Genomic DNA, 17060 nt, shown 5'->3' on the forward strand with positions numbered 1-17060 from the left:
ATTTGATCTTGGGTTTCTTTAAAATGAGGATGCTAGAAGATATATCAGGCAGCTCCTTGCATACCCTCGCTAAATAGCAAGCTAATTTTTTCCCACATGTTAATCTATTGGCTTTTGATCTCACTAACTATTGTTGACATGTGATCCAAATAGAAGAAAAACTGGTGAGCAGCATTTACTAGCATGCTCTATGGATTTTGAACTGGTGAGCAGCATTTACTAGCATGCTCTATGGATTTTGAATTTAGGTAGCATTTTTCCATGTTATGATTTCAACAGAACATAATTCTTTGGAATGTGATTATTAGAATGTGATTGTGGGAAAAGTTACTTTGCAACATTAGGTATATATCAGAAAGTATTGAATAAGATCGCTGGAAAGTTACATTATCACATTTGGTTCACTAAATATCATTCCGATAATATAATGATAATTGATAAATTTACCCTTAATAAAGAAAAATACTATTGATGTATTTAATACTTTACAATAAACTTTATTAATAATAAACATTTTGATTAAATAGTTAATAATTATTTCATTTATATTTTTTAAAATTATTATTTTAATTTATAATTTTAATTGAAAAAATTATTTCAAATTTATCTTGCATGTATTTTCTAAATATAACAATGCATATATAAAATCTGTATATATAAAACTTGTTTTGAAATAAATACTATAAATAAATATTATAATGAAATTGAAATTTCAATCAATATACCGAAAGGAAAAAGAGGAAAACAATATAAAATAAATATAATACATAAAAATATTCAATGTAGATGATTAAATATGCATATCAAAAATAAAATTAGAAAAAAATGCTTTTAAAGAATCAATTGAAATAACAAGAGAGTGGGTAGTGGAAAGAATAATTTTTTACGTTAAATAGATTAATATTGCAAACCAAAATAAAATAGGGTTAATTTTATTTTTAATATTTTTAACTTTCCAACCTACATGTGAAAAATAATTTTCCCACCTTTTATCATGAAAATCACATTGTCGGGTTTATGAAAAGTTAGATTCTAAAGGAAGTATTTTTTTTACATGTCAGACATTGTAATCACTTTTCAACAGATTAATTTTTTAGGAAAGTTATCAATTTCCATCCTACCAAACGCTATCTTAATGTATTAGCTAATATTATGTGACTTAGTTGAAGAATAATATGAACCCTATTTGGTAATCATCAATAATATCTCAATTGAGACCCTAATTAGTATGGAATGGGTAATGTAACCTCCCAACCCCAGCCTAGACATTATGGCTAGATTGAGAAGGCTACATTAGCCACCGAAACGGCTAAGCTAACTTACGTTACTTCTAAAAACCTTAAATAAACTCATTTTAGAGAAAACCGTAGTTGTACTTTGAGTTTCCTTAAAAGCATTCATTCATTAGGTCGTGTATACTTAGGATTCATTTTCTTGTTAATACTGTTGTTTTAGAAAAACTATTTGCTTGTCGCTCTTCTTTAAAAAAAACTCGATGTTAAACTAATGCAACGGAAAAACCATTTTTCAAGTCATTTTGGAAACTTAGTTGCCTTATCTATTTGTTTTTCAAAAACAATTCCTTTGCAATGTACTGGAAACTAGGGAACAATATCAAATTTTACTTAAGCCCGATATCATGCATTATCCGGTTATTATGCTTGAGTAATCCATGTATGCAAAAATCCCCAAAAGAAAAGTTACCAAGCCACAGACCAGAGATAATTAAAAATTACAAGCCAAAACCAATAAAGACTTAATAATACTTATTAAGAAAAATAATTCGAGGTCCAAGGTGATTCTCCGAATGTCGAGTCCGGTCCTTATTTCAAGGTTTACCTAAAAAGTTAAATACTATTGAGGGGTGAGCTTATGAAAAGCTCAGTGTGAGTTGAAAAATTATTTAAATGGACAAAAATATCAAATACAGCAAAACATATTAGTATTAACAAAAGAAAACAAAATCATTATATGAATTTCATATCATTACATAGCCATTATCAAATTGATGTCAAATGGTGTATGAGCATGGGGCATCCTTCATTTGAGTAACAATCATTAATTTCGATACCATTCAATACAACACCTTTCATAAATCAATAACATTCGAATATGTCGTGAGCATGATGCAACGCAAAAAGGTTCTTACCCATACCATCTGCTACACACTACGAGTTCCCCAGAACCCGTCAACCGAACTCCAAAACATTATAAGCTTAAGCCATTGTGGTTAAAACCACCGATAACAATATACAAAAAATTCTGCCAATAAAAATGCAGACAAGCTGCTAGTAAAAATGTGATAAATCATCATTTCCCTCGGTACTCCAGGTGCAGTGCACTGACTAAGAATAATGCGGACTTAATATGCCGCAGGTACTCCACGAAACTCCTTTGTCAACCACAAAATCCCAATCCAATGCATGTTCAACGTGTCACACAATCTCATACATAATCATATCTCAGTACTTTTCACATTCATTTGACATGCTCAGCATGTCCTTAATAATTGCATACTTTCAATAAATGGAAACAATTTTCCAATCTTTCAAATTACCATTGTATTGGTACCAGTCAATATCGTTCAATTTCACATACTTCACGGATTTTAATTGTCCATAAATAGCACCCTTTTCAGTACACAATATAACAAATAACTCATGAGTTTCAATCATACATAAGCTTAATATCTCAACACATTATATCGTTCATTCAATCATTCTCATATCTCATAACTAAAATATGCAATTACAAACTCCATCAAACATTCATACCATCAAACTAGCAATTTTGCCAACATGTCAATTTTTTAAGGCTCAAAACATACCTGGTTCGGCCACTCACAAAATTAATAGTTTGATTATTAATTCAATCCAATAAGCAAGGTAATTTATCAAATATAACATGTTATTTAACATTTTCAAACAATTTTATGAGTTTAGGACTCACACCTTATTTTTCTCTTCCTCGTAGCACATTAGCGAATCTTCCAATTTTCTTTAATAATTCCTTAAACGAACCTAAACAAAAATTCAAAATAAATTCAATAAATTTAACATTAAAACATCCCCAAACACCCACTTATGAGTTCAAACCAACCATTGAAATTATAACTATTTTATGAATCCAAACTAGTTAGATTCCTTACACTGTATCAATGCAACCGTACGTGCACTACACCAAAACAGGCTTTTAGCGGCGCTTTTTTAGGCCTTTAGTGGCGCTTTCGAAAGCGCCGCAAGAAACGCCGCTAATGACAGCGTCGCTAACTTTAGCAACGTTTTTATAAATAAACGCCGCTAAAAATCATGACCTTTAGCGGCGCTTTTCTCACAAACGCCGCTAAAGACCAAGACCTTTAGCGGCGCTTTAACCACAAACGCCGCTATAGAACATGAGCTTTAGCGGCGCTTTTCCCACAAACGCCGCTAAAGACCAAGACCTTTAGCGACGCTTTAACCACAAACGCTGCTAAAGAACATGATCTTCAGCTACGCTTTTATCACAAACGCCGCTAAAAGTACAACTCTTTAGCGGCGTTTATAAAAAAACGCCACTAATTTTGACAAATTTGTAACACCCGATTTTCATCCATATACAATCCTTCCTATAACATAAAATCCAACCAAAAACAACAAATTTAAATGATACTTCAAATTCAATGAAAGATAAATGATATAAATTGATAACTGAATTATAATTCAAAATATTCTTACAATAATATTAAAATTAACAATGTTAAAAATATTCTTACAATAACTAAAGCACACTAAAATGTTTACACAATCACCTCCCAGAAACATGGGCAGCAATAACCACAAGAACAAAAAAAAAAGAAAAATTACAGCATACTTGAAAGAAGAAATTTCAGCCTCTGTGTTCTCCAATTGCCTCTCCAATTTTAGCTCATTCGACCTTAATCTAAGTGCCTAAAAAGAAAAAAGCAGATGCCAGCATAAATAACTTTATACAAAAAAAATTCAATGGAAGATAATCCAAATGCTCGTCATATGGTCTAAACAAGCAAATTAACAAGATCAAAACCAAATAAATATAAGAGAGAGAAAGAGAGAGTTAAATCAACACTTTAAAATCCTTTCGGTTCTGTACAGTAAGGATGGCAAACTATTTAATCTAATGGTAGAAATTTATAACAAAGATATTTGTAATCATTAAATTAATACTTTTTTTGTCTTTCCACTTTTCATCCTTGCTACCAAAAAGTGCTAGCCTTTTATCACATGCCTAAAGGAGAGGCCTTCAAGCAAGTCATACACATAATAAGTACTGGAAAATTAAGCCAATACTAACTTTCAAGGTAACACTTTGGAATAAAACTAAATAAGTAAAGGTCTAATTATGAATTTTATCCCCTTAATTTACAAAACCTGATAAGTTAGTCCAATTGGATAACATTAGTAAACCTCACTGTTAAATTACTAGCTTGAACATCAACACTTCTTGTTGCATATTAATCCTTACCAAAATTGATAGCTAAAACTTTATCTTGTTAACCATAATTAAGATCATATTATTCAAAGTTTGCAATTTCAGTTTCAAGCCGTGAAGAATGAAATAATAGCCATAGCAACGCCTGCAAAACCTCCATATGAATGAACAAATGTAGTTCTTATAATATAAATAATCAAAAGGAGCAATAATATAAAACATACCTTTTTGTAGTTTCCTTATTTTCTCTGAAATCAAACAGCAGCACCTCCATATTTCTGTTTTTAAAACGTTAATCTGAGACAAAACTAATGCCTTTTCCGATGTTTTTCTTTCGGACTTCTCATCATCAAATCCAATACCCAATTTTGACATATCGAATTCACTCAAATTCCTTCGTTTCACGATTCCAGATACGTAATTTTTGCTGTTTTGGTTCATTGGTCTCGGACTTTACAGAATTCCCATGGACCTCCAACTTGCACAACAGAATGCGTGAAAATTAAGTTAGATTTAATAGATCTTAGAACAAAGATAGAATAAAACAGCATCAAAAGGAATTAATCCACAATGAGGCCACGGATTAAAGTGGAATCATTTCAGCTGATATCAGTTCCAGGCCCCCCAAAATGAGAGCCTCTTGATGTCCTGCTTTAAGAAAATGTGAGTTTTATATAAGTTTTTGCATGTTTTAACTTTTAATATAATTAAAAACGTCCAAGTTTACATAGGCAAACTGGAAGGAAACGACTTTGTATAAATTCTGCCATATCTTCAAGTGAATAACTGAAAGAACTTGAATTTTAAGAAGACTGTAACAGATCCACCTCAGAAAATTAAAACCAATAAACAAAAACACAATAACCAACTAGCAGTCAACTTGTCAGGTCAAAGCACTCACGCATAAATCATTGCAAATAAAAACTATACACAACCAAACAAACTTCATAAGGCAATCAAGATAAAGTATAACGTGAAATAAACCACAAGAGTCTACCTTTCTGATACTGCTGATCGGTGACAGGCTTCTTATTAGCAGCTGGTCCCAAGCAAGAAACAAAGCAAACAAAGCAAATGTCTAAAAGCAGAAGCAAACGTGAATGAAGGCACATATAGTTGTGGAAACGGGAGTAACAAGCTAATGGGACTTACAGGACAAGGACGCTTAGGATCTAGGAAAACAACCCGTAGTATTTGTTCTATTGCAACTTGATCCTTCTGCTCATCAAACTGCAAAAACCAAGCACCTAAGATTAATTACTCAACAAAATTACAAATATCCAACCACAAGAGGAAGAAATACAGATAGGTAGAGAAGCAATCAATCAATAGTATAGATGGTGAAATTTACAATTGTGCATCATGCTATGGCAGAAAGACAACCCAAAATATTATTGAAAAACCGTGCATGCCTCTTTCAAAATTGGCCCAAGATCAACTTTGAGAAAAAATAAATTCTCATCCCATCAAGCATGCACAAAAGCGACGGAAAGATAATTTTTGAAGGTCTGGAAAGATAATTTTTTAAAAAGGGAAGTACATACATGGAAAATATAGCTTATTAGCTGGATCAAGTTTGAGCCGACGCCGAGTCCGCAAAAGCGACTTTGCAACGGACAGCTACCTTCATTTGCTTGCACAGGAGGGCTCCGATTCCATGAGGAAGAACTACCAGCCACGGTTCATTTAGATAGGTAAGGCAGAGTCTCAGACAGAACAATCTCCGCAGCTGCGTCCACATCTTAGAGTTCTCGATAGAACAGCTTTTAGAATTCGTGAATCAACATATGCAGTAGGTGTAAGAAAATATACTTGCACTGCATGTTTGTTACATTTCTTTTTCCAAACCACCACGCTTTATGTTATACACATACATAAATCAATTACAGCATGGGATTAAAAATGAGTAAAAAGAAATACCTGCGGGAAAATATCCATGAAGCATTTATAAACCTTTTTAAACCCCATAGTGGAAAGCTATTAACCTGCAAATAAAGTAACAAAAATTTACATGAAATCTGTAATCAAAGTAAAATACGATGAAGGAAGTATTCACAATGAGAACCATAATTTTAATCACGTTAATCAAACGTAAAACTATAAAATCTTAATTTTAACAACAGAATTGAGGAATAAATTTTTAAAAATATTACATGCAAAATGACCGATCAATTGATAGAATTCCTTCCAATTAGTAATGGAGAAAAACAAAGGAGGGAGATATGATTAATATAAAATAGTGTATCATAGAATCAGATGAACCGAAAGTAGAAACCCTAACGCCAAGTCTGGATATTAAAAAGACAACAAAAGCTAATTTTGTATTAATTGCAAAGGAACATGGCAGTATATCTCAGGTAAAACAAGAAATAACATCATAAGATTTTCTCACTGAAAAGCAAATGTATGCATACATGCAGCTCATAAAATAGAGAACATGATAAGACTGGTAAAGTTATCTCAAATCTAGAGTTACCAAGCACATCTCACCACCCCATACAATCTCTAATACTAGAAGGAGAAATAACTTGTTAATCTCGTCTTAAACAGAAAAAACATTCTACAACAGGCCATAGGTGTCAAAAGGAAGAGAAAAGAAAGAGAATTTCTAATAAAATTAAAATTATTTATTAGAAGGGCAAAACCTGCTACAATTATTAATGAATTAAAAAACATGTAAAAAAGATTTATAAGAAATAATTACAGACAATAGCAACCTCTGAATAAAAGACCTAAAGAAAGGAAAATGAAATAAAAGAACCAAAAATAAATCCACTGAAATAGGAGAAAGGAAAATGAAAGAAAATCTCCCGAAAAGCACCCAATATAGCTCACTGAACCTAAGAACCAAAAATAAATTATGAGATCCAAAATCGATGGGGCTGAAAGGATAAATTTAACATTAAAAAGTGAAGGAAAAAATAGAGATTTAAAACAGAGAATTAAACGCGTTCCAAGTCAATTTCAAAAGGAGGATTGGGGATTCTCATCTCATATTCTAGATACTCCCTAAGGGTCCATATGTTCAAGAACTGCAAAGATGAAGCAAATAACAAGTTCTAATTTTTCCAAAGAATTCATTATAATAATTCCAGCTGTAAATTCAATTGCAAAGTAACCTGATATGGCTTTCTGGCCACAGTTTTTCCATCAGCTTTCTCATCAAATTCTCCTTCCTTCCTCTTTGCCTTTTATTCACAATTTGCCGCTATATGGCCCATCTGACCGCATGTGAAGCATTTATCTTGCCCAGGGGTGAAGACAATCTAAAAATATTTCATAAACCCTGTTACTTTTGGGCCAGGAGGGAACATGATAATAGAATGATAAAACATCCTTCGAAGTAAATGATAACAGAGAGAAAAAAGTGGTATCATTTTCTGAGTAAACGAACAGAAAACGTAACTGAAATACAGAAGAGAAAGTGAAAAATTAAAACAGATAAAGAAGTTGTATGTTGAAGGAAATGGAAATAAATGATTGAGAATAAGTTGAGAAAAGCAAAGTCACATGAATTAAAACAGATAAAGAAGGAAATAAATGATTGAGAAGAAGTTGAGAAAACTTTACCTTGGGTATGTTGAAGGAAAGAAAGAGGCTTCAGAGTCACATGAGAAACAGATAAAGTATGAGCTCTTCTGAGATGTACGCAAAAAGAGGGAGAGAGGGGAAGATGATGAAGACGGTGGTGGCAGAGAGAAACCCTTGGGTGTTTTGAGGATACCAATTTTAGGGGGAAAATTTAGGGGTTTCAGGGGGGAATTTTGGAATAAAAGCGGTAAAAGTGAAATAATTTTTGTGGCGTTTTTTTATAAAAGCGTCTCTATTAGCAAAAAAATTATTTTCATTTTGAACAAAATAATGTCGTTTTACTATGTTAAAAATTTTTATTTTGTTTTTTATAAATTGATTGTTTTTTGTGGCATTTTTTATGAAAACGCCGCTAAATGTTTTGCTATATAAAATGGCTATTTTTTAAAGTAAAATTATTTTTTGTGGCGTTTTTTTATAAAAACGCCGCTATTACTTACCTTTTGCGGCGTTTTTATAAAAACTCCGCTAAATGTTTTGTTATATAAAATGGTGCTATTTTTTTAAAGTAAAATTATTTTACTATCAAATAATCTCACACATCAAATTTCTATTAAAGATTGAGACGTTAATTATGATTTTATATTGTTCATTTCGATCTAATCTCCATTTTATTAGAGATATTTCTTCCTAACTAAAATATAATTATTTTGCTAGATGTTCGATGTGGAATCTTTTAGTTTTTGTATTTTATTTTTATTTGTTATAATTTGGTCTTATATATCTAAAATAGATAGTTACCTATCCGTATCAATTTGTTACATTTTTTTATTTATTAATTTTTTAAATCTAATATTTAAATATATCAAATGGTTTAAATTAAATATTTTTAGTCACAAACACCGTTTTGAAAAATTCTAAATCATATTAGCGGCATATTTTATAATTTTTTACATTCAATTATTGTGTATTGCATATCAATCTTAAACTAATAATCTTTACAATTTATTATTTCTCTTTTACAATTATATAAGAACTTATTTAATATATAAATTAAAAAATACTAATTAATCTAAACCTTAAACCCTAACTTGACCTCGAATCTCTAAACCCTAAATCACTAACTCTTAACCCCAAACTCCAAACCCCAAACCTCTAATCCTTAATTAATATAGAAATTAAAAAATACTAATTAATCTAAATCATAAACCCTAACTCGACCCCAAATCCCTAACCCCTTTAATATATAAATTAAAACACACTAATTAATCTAAATCCTAAACCCTAACTTGACACTGAATCTATAAACCCTAAATCCCTAACTCTTAATCTCTAACCCTTAACCCCTAACCCCTAACCCATAAACCTTAAATCACAATCCTTAAATCAGAATCCCTGATTAATCCCTAATTCCATAATTTATAAACCTTAAAATTGCAACTCTTAAACCAAATTTCTAAATCCTAAATTAACTATATATACACCCTAAACCATATATATTAAACCCTAAACTATAATGATAATTAAATTAAATATTTTAAAATTAATACTATCGTATCTTTTACAATTATATTTGAAATTATTTAATATATAAATTAAAAATCAATCAATCATGTACACAAAAAAATTTAAAATTATTTTAAATAATAGTATTTTAATTTCTTCATTTTTAACAAATATTTTTCTATGTTTTTATTTCAAATTTATCCATTTTTATCAAATATTCAATTAAAAATAAATTAAATAGTAAATAGCAGATAAAATATTTTTGCGACGCTTTTTCAAAAACGCCGCTAAAGACCTGAGCATTAGCGGCGCTTTTTTAAAAACGCCGCTAAAGATCTGAGCATTAGCGGCGCTTTTTTTAAAAACGCCACTAAAGATCTGAAAGGTACAAAACGATGTCGTTCGGCTTAGGTTTTTTGCGGCGTTTTTCCAAAAAATGTCGCTAATGCTAATTTTTAGCGGCGCTTTCCTGGAAACGCAGCTAATGCTCGATCTTTAGCGGCGTTTTATGTAAAGCGCCGCTAATGCTCGATTTTTAGTGGCTTTTTTTGTCCAAATGCCACAAAAAATGTCGCTAAAAGCCTGTTTTGGTGTAGTGGTGCAATCGTTCTTCGCCTTTATGGATAATTTGGGACGTTTGGGTTAGCACCTGATTTAATAATATACTGGAAAATCAATAGCTAATTAATGCTTAAATTCCTTAACTTAATCACTTCATAACCTTTTCCCACAACTATGTTGAAATAACAAACTAGTTATCCTTAATTGCACTTACGCTTCACGATTTGTGGGATCCGATTGGCTAATTGATCAAGAACGTCTCTCCCTAATTAATATGTCATTAAAGGCTGACTAGGAGGGTTCAAAAACACAATTTAATGCTGGAAAAATATGGGCAAGATGCAAGAAACAAAATAGCCCCTTTCTTGCACATAGGCGCACGCACCACCACCCGCGGTGGCCAAAATTGGGGTTAAATTTTAGAACGGTTTGAGATCTCATTAAAATTTAAAAAAATACCTTTGAAATCATTTAAAATCCTCCAAATTCTAAGTCTGGAAATTTTGGTTTTTAATTGACAAGATTAATCAAGAAACTGATGAGAAAAGAGATATTACCCAAGTTAGTTGAGAAAAACGGCAATGACACTTTCTTGGCAATGTTTGGGATCGATCTTGGGGTTCAAGATTTCAAATCTGGGGCTGATTTAGATGAGGATAAATGGAAGCAATATAATAAATAAGATGGTGCACAATCTTGACACAAAAAGAAAAAGAAAAAGATTGTAAAATGGGAGGTATAGGTGACAGCATTAATGGAGGAAAGGAAAAAAAATAAAATCAAAGAGAGGGAGAGGAGGAGATGAATAGCTAGGGCAATGAGGAGGAGGATTAAAGGCTGATTATTTGTAAAAAAAAAAAATTAAACATTTATACCTAGGTTTACAAGGCTTGGGTGGCAGACACATTAAAAACAATGGATTTTTTTCAAAAAAATAAATTATTTCGTAAGGAAAAGGATTTGAACTTGGAACCTTAAGGATAAATTCATTAATGTTTAACCATCAAACCAATAAATTATTCTTGATATAATTTTAAAATATTTATTTTAAAAATAAGGCGTGTCACATAGCAGGGTTTGAGGCAAAATTTACAAAATAAGAAAAATGGTGAAAGAGAATGGATTTGAACTTGGGTTTTAAGAAACGTTTCATTAACACTTAACCAATAAAATAATACCTCATTTATTTCCTAAAACTGCATAGATAATCTCAAAAATTAAGGCATGACAACTCTTTCTCGATTCACAAACCCAATCTACTAACCCCTAATTTTTGGGATGTTACAAGTAGAGCTAAGTGCATTGATTGAGGGCATCACTTTGGCTCGCTCGTTTAACTTCAATAAGATCATCTTCGAGTCCGGTTGTCTGAGCTTAGTAAACCGTTTTCGGAAACACTGTGAGGACTAACAATCTTGGGCCATCAGGTCAAAAAAGTTAAATGCATGATTGAGCTCTTCGCTGAAACCGATGTTAAGTGGATTGGTCGCAATACAAACAAAGTGGCGGATAACCTTTGTGATCATACCTTGAATAACCAATGTAACTTGCCTTTCAGTACGAAATATCCTAGTGATATCCATAATTGTGTAATTCTTGATTCATTTTAATTGAGGTAGTGGCCTTCAGGCCTATTTCTGTTGAAAAAAAAAATCTCTATAACAAGCCCATTTGTTTGTCAATATTTTGCCTATTATAAAGAGGTGATTGTTATACACCTATAGCAGTATGTTGCTATAAAGAGAGAATTATTGTAAATCTATCATAGAATTCATGAATTTTCGTCAAATAAAGAAAGTGGAATTATATTTAAAAAAGAAAGAAAGTGAGAATCAAATCCACAAAATTAAATGACGATAACAAATGAATGCTTTATTGCTTTTATGCATATCTTATTTTACATTTTCACATGATTAATAATAAAGTTCATAAATCTAACAAGCTCAATTAATCAAGATGAGTTATCAAATTTAATTAATTAATTATTATTAGTTTTAAATTCAAATAATCAATTTATAAGTTTATGATATTTCAAATTCATAGTAGAATATTTAATTAAGGAACTTAATATTTTATTGATAATATCTTTAATGCCAGTCATTTAAGATTATTTTATTTAATAAAATATGATTAATAGAATTTTCATATGAAATTTAAACATTTTATTGAAATAATATTTTAATTAGGATCATTTATATTTAATGAATTATAGTTAATAGGTTGGCTTATATGAAATATTTATAATTTTACTTAAAATTTTAAACAATATGCTATTATAGAAAACTAATTCAATAAAGAATGTACTTCGAACTATGGATGTTAGGGCTATAAGTGAAAAGTTGTTATAAAGGGTTAAAATAAAACAAAAAAAATTAATTCTATTAGAAATTTAGTTGTTATAACAAAATTTTATTATAGCATATGACTGTAATAGAGAAGACTTAGGATTAAACAATTCTTCATTTTCCTTACCTGAAAGTAATTAGTCATTGGGCAGTTGAAGAAGCATTTACCTTGAAAGATTACACATCATAGTTGATGAATCAATGTGCCCCCAGCTATTTGATTTCGATTTAGCCATTGGATTGGGGAAGTCACGGTCTCTAAGACGGTGGCGATGGAGGAGTAGGTGGAAGAAATTTGGTTTTTTTTTTTAAAAAAAATTTTATGTGTATATTATATTGTTATGTATTGTTATATTAATTATATGTTTTTAGATTTTTTTTAAAGGGAAATTAATTTTTTTTCTTTTTTTAATAAAAATTAAGGTAATTAACAAAAAAATATACAGATTAAAGATTAAATTTATTATATATAATTTAAAAATGTGTCATGTTATTGTGGCATTAAATATTTTAACGGTTAGGTGATAGAAAATATAAACAACATTGGTGATTAAATTGTTAAAGTTTTTAAATAAAAATTTAATGAGTGTTAGACTATCGATATGATTTAAGGTTTATGACGATGCACGCTGGCATTTTCCAAAATTACTTGTTACACTTATCATCCGAGCAATCCGTGCCGAACCTAGAAAAGGTCTTAATCATGAGCTTTTATCCACTCTACCACATCTTTTTCAACACCCTTGCTACTGTCCCTACTTATTTTTACAAGTTAGAAAGTCCATCCAAAACTTGACCAAACTTTACATATATATATATTAAAAATTTTATTACATTTAATTAAAATAATATAATAAATAATAAAGTATATAATTTGAAATTAATTAATGATAATAACAAATGAAATATGTATCATGTTAAAATAAAAAATATTAAAATTATTTATCATAGTATTGTCATCAATCTTAAATTGGTGTCGTGTTATTTATGACAAATTCAATCAAATACATTAATATATATACACAATTGATGAAGGTAATAAAATGTACATAATAAAAATTGAAATGTTTAAAAATATCAAAATAAAGCTTTAATTAAGTAGTAAATTAAGTAGTAAAATATGTACCAGCAAGTGCTCATTTATCATTCTTTTCTATGCCACTTATTGATTGGTTGAAGTGGAACTTAAAAAGCACATGAGGATGGGGGTCTGAGAATTTTGAGTGGCATTCGTTGTACTCGATTTTGTGTTGGCTTTTGTGGAAGGGTCGTAACTTTTTTGTTTCTACTAATGGCCATAACTTTGTGGAAAAAATTGTTGATACAGGTATTGTATGGGCAAGAAGTTGCATGAATACGAGGGGAGTTGGACCACAACCGAATCCATCGATGTCGAAGATTTACTGGTTACCTCCTAAGACTGGTTGAGTTAAGCTTAACACCGATGGAGCTGTTTCAGACATAATAATTGGGCATTGGTGGGGGTGTGTTTAGAGATGCAGATGTGAGATGGTAATGTGGGTTTTCCATGGTGGTGACAAAGGAATCAATTTATTGGATTGAAGCACATGTCATATATGTAGGCCTGAGCATAGCATGGGAGAAAGGATTTAGGCAAGTAGAACTAGAATGTGATAATGCACTTTTAGTTGAGACCTTGCTAGCTGGTAGGGTTGATTCCAGTAAGTTGGTTGAATTGCGTTTAATTAGCTGCCTTCTCAAATGTAATTAGAGAATAAGAATTCGCCATATTCAAAGGTCGTAAAATACGTCTGCTGATCATATGACTAAGCCTGCAAATGACAAAATGTCAAAGCTTTTGTTATTCATGGTTCTACCAAGTTCATTACAAGGAACCATGCATGCTCATAGGCTTGCAAGTATAACAGGTTGATTGTTACTGTAATCACTTAATGTTCTTTTTGTCTACCAAAAAAAAAGTTTTATTAATGAATTAGTTTAGTTCAAATTCTACCATTTGTATTTTTTTTAAATAAAAAGACTAAATTATCTTCGAATAATATAATTTATTTTAATTATGGAAGGGTATTTCCATAATTTCTTAACCGAACTGATGACTTGATTAATGGTGATACTAACTTAGTAAAACACTTAATAAATAGTATAGATATATATTAGACCCAAAATATAAGATTAGGAAGAAAAAGCTAATTTCAAATATGATTTAGGTTGTTTTGAAGTTTGTAATATGTTATTTTATATGTTATGTAATTTATATTATATGAAAATTAAATAATTTATATTATGTTATAAACATTAAAAATTTAATACTTATATTAAAGTACTTTATAAAACTGGTGTCATTATTAATTCCGATTCAATTATGAAATTACAAAATATCTTCTTCTTTTTAAATTATATTTAATATTATTATGATAACACTTTTGTTTTTTCGTATTTTTATACCATTATCTTTAAATAAAACGATTACAAATTTAAGAATCAAACACGTTACTAATCCACTTATATTCATTATTAAATAAATTATAAAAGAAAATATTTTTAACACTTTCATCGTGGGTGTGACAAAATCTAATATTTATTAAGTTGTTTATATTTAAAATTTAATAAAAAGAACTAGCATGTGGTTTGTGATAAAGTCTTGAACTCTTTCCGGTGACTAGAGTCAAACATTGACAACATATATAAAAGAAAAGATATATAATGGTAATAAAAGATATATATAATGGTTAGATAATAATAATAATAATAATAATAATAATAATAATAATAATAATAATAATATGGACGATCCTATGCGAGCTTGGATTAGCCAATACAAATATAAATGAGTTTGTGCAAAATTTGAAACACATATTGTAGATCAAATTGAGCTTCGACAATTATGCATAGTATTGATACCATACATGAGCCTTGCCTATACATGAACCTTGCATGAGTTTTGCCCTTCAATTTTTTCATTCTCAAAATGAAAATGGAGCGCAAAAGGATCTTTTAGGGTGAATTCTTCCTTTAGATATCGTGGAAGTTTAATGGATCCCAAAGGGTGAGGTAATTCCTCTAGTTGGTTGTGCATAACTAATTACTTTCTAATGAGAAACGAGGAAGGTATCATATGACGGATGCATTAGGGTGCAATATTTGCGGATGTAGTGTCAAGTCAACATTACATATTCTAAGGGAATGCCAAACTACTAGGCAAGTATGGACCCAAGTGAAGAAAGAAGGGTTTTCTCGATACCGATCAAGGAAAAGATAGTTACTAATGTTGCCAATGGTGAACGATATTTTGTGAATTAGGTGGATTGGGGAATTGTTTTTGGCCATCTTTGCTGGTTTATTCGGAGGCTACATAATATGGTTTTGTTTAATGAGAAGTCTTTTGAGCCCCAGTAGATCATTCTTTCTGCTTTCATGCTAGCTGAGTATTCGTTTGGCAATACTCCAAACAGTTCCTTATTAGGCATAAGAGCGAGACTCGTAGCTCATTGGCAAAACCCAAGAGTTGGTAAGATCAAGCAAAATGTTGATGGGGCCATGCGACTATCCAACAACCATGTACCAACTATAAGGGTTTTTCGAGATTTTGAGACGAGGTCGATCCTTGGTTTTGAACAGAATATTGACTATTGTTTGGCACTGCACACTAAGCTCTGGGTTGTATTTGATGGAATTTCAATTGTTGTCAAATATGGTATGAATAACTTAATAATAGAGAGTGCTAATAAGCAACTGCTTAATATGTTTACTCGAGAAACTAATGAAGCGATTAACATTTCTTTAGCCAGAAGGATTTTGCTAATGTTAAAGAGGTTAGATAAGGTCGACATTAAACATGTGCACTGATAAGCAAACTCCGTGGTTGATTTCATGGCTAATTTGTCAAGACATAATTCCCTGGGACTAGCGAGTATATTGCTTCTTTGATTGAGCTGCAAAGTCTTCTAAAGCAGGATCAAAAGGCTATTGACTACCATTTTCCATTTGCCTAGTTTGCTCTACCTATCACATCCTGAAATCAGGCCTAGAAGTTTCAAGGGTAATTTAGGGATATTGGCTTAGAATGAGTTCAAAAATTTTGAAGTATAGTAAATCGAAAATATATTTGACCATGGCTTTTTGAAAACTAAATCAATTTGTGAAAATAGTGTGAAAAGGACTTTCAATTTTAAGAAGATGATTATTTTGTAAAAGGGTTTAATTTAAGAGTAGCTTTAAAGAAATTATACCAAGTTTTAAAATCAGCTCATTTATCCCCCTTTCACCCTACTTTTGACGTGAAAAAAAGAGAGCACCCATCTCCCCTTTTCTTTGTGCCATCCATTAGAGAGAAAAACCCCTAAACTTTATCTTTCAACTGTTGGTCTTCATTACTCCAATCTCTTGTTTTCTATCATCTTCCAAACATTAAACCTCCCTAAAATTACAAAAAGAGCATCAAGACCACCGTTGATTTTGCTATTGATTAACTTGTGGGTTTTTCAGATCTCCTATCAAGCATTTTTTTCCCTCAATCAAGGTAATGTTTTGTTTTCCTAATATTTTTTTAATGTAATCTAGTCGTTTAAAGCGAGGTTTTATCTATTGAATCAAAGGTTTTGTGTAAATGTCAAAATTTAGGGCGCTAGTGTTGAAATTCAAGATTTTGAATGAAATTGATGTTTCAAAGTGTTTTTAACTTTTTTT

General features: G+C 30.7%; 1 long non-coding RNA gene across 4 annotated transcripts; it reads right to left on the minus strand.

Annotated features, from left to right (window-relative positions):
* Positions 1-3657: 3657 nt before the first annotated feature.
* Positions 3658-8206, minus strand: LOC105784069 (uncharacterized). 4 transcript variants are annotated; one of them, XR_008192857.1, is made up of 8 exons: positions 8020-8205; positions 7569-7715; positions 6370-6434; positions 5994-6212; positions 5602-5679; positions 5447-5488; positions 4674-4927; positions 3658-3929 (listed from the first exon to the last, which is right to left on the minus strand). It is a non-coding gene; the product is annotated as an uncharacterized LOC105784069 (long non-coding RNA). The 4 variants fall into 4 exon arrangements; XR_008192858.1 differs by having other exon boundaries at positions 5447-5679; positions 5994-6190; XR_001130330.2 differs by having other exon boundaries at positions 5447-5679; positions 5994-6434; positions 8020-8206.
* Between the last annotated feature and the right edge of the window lie 8854 nt (positions 8207-17060).

The sequence above is a fragment of the Gossypium raimondii genome, chromosome 13 (assembly GCF_025698545.1).
Source record: "Gossypium raimondii isolate GPD5lz chromosome 13, ASM2569854v1, whole genome shotgun sequence".
NCBI lineage: Eukaryota > Viridiplantae > Streptophyta > Magnoliopsida > Malvales > Malvaceae > Gossypium > Gossypium raimondii.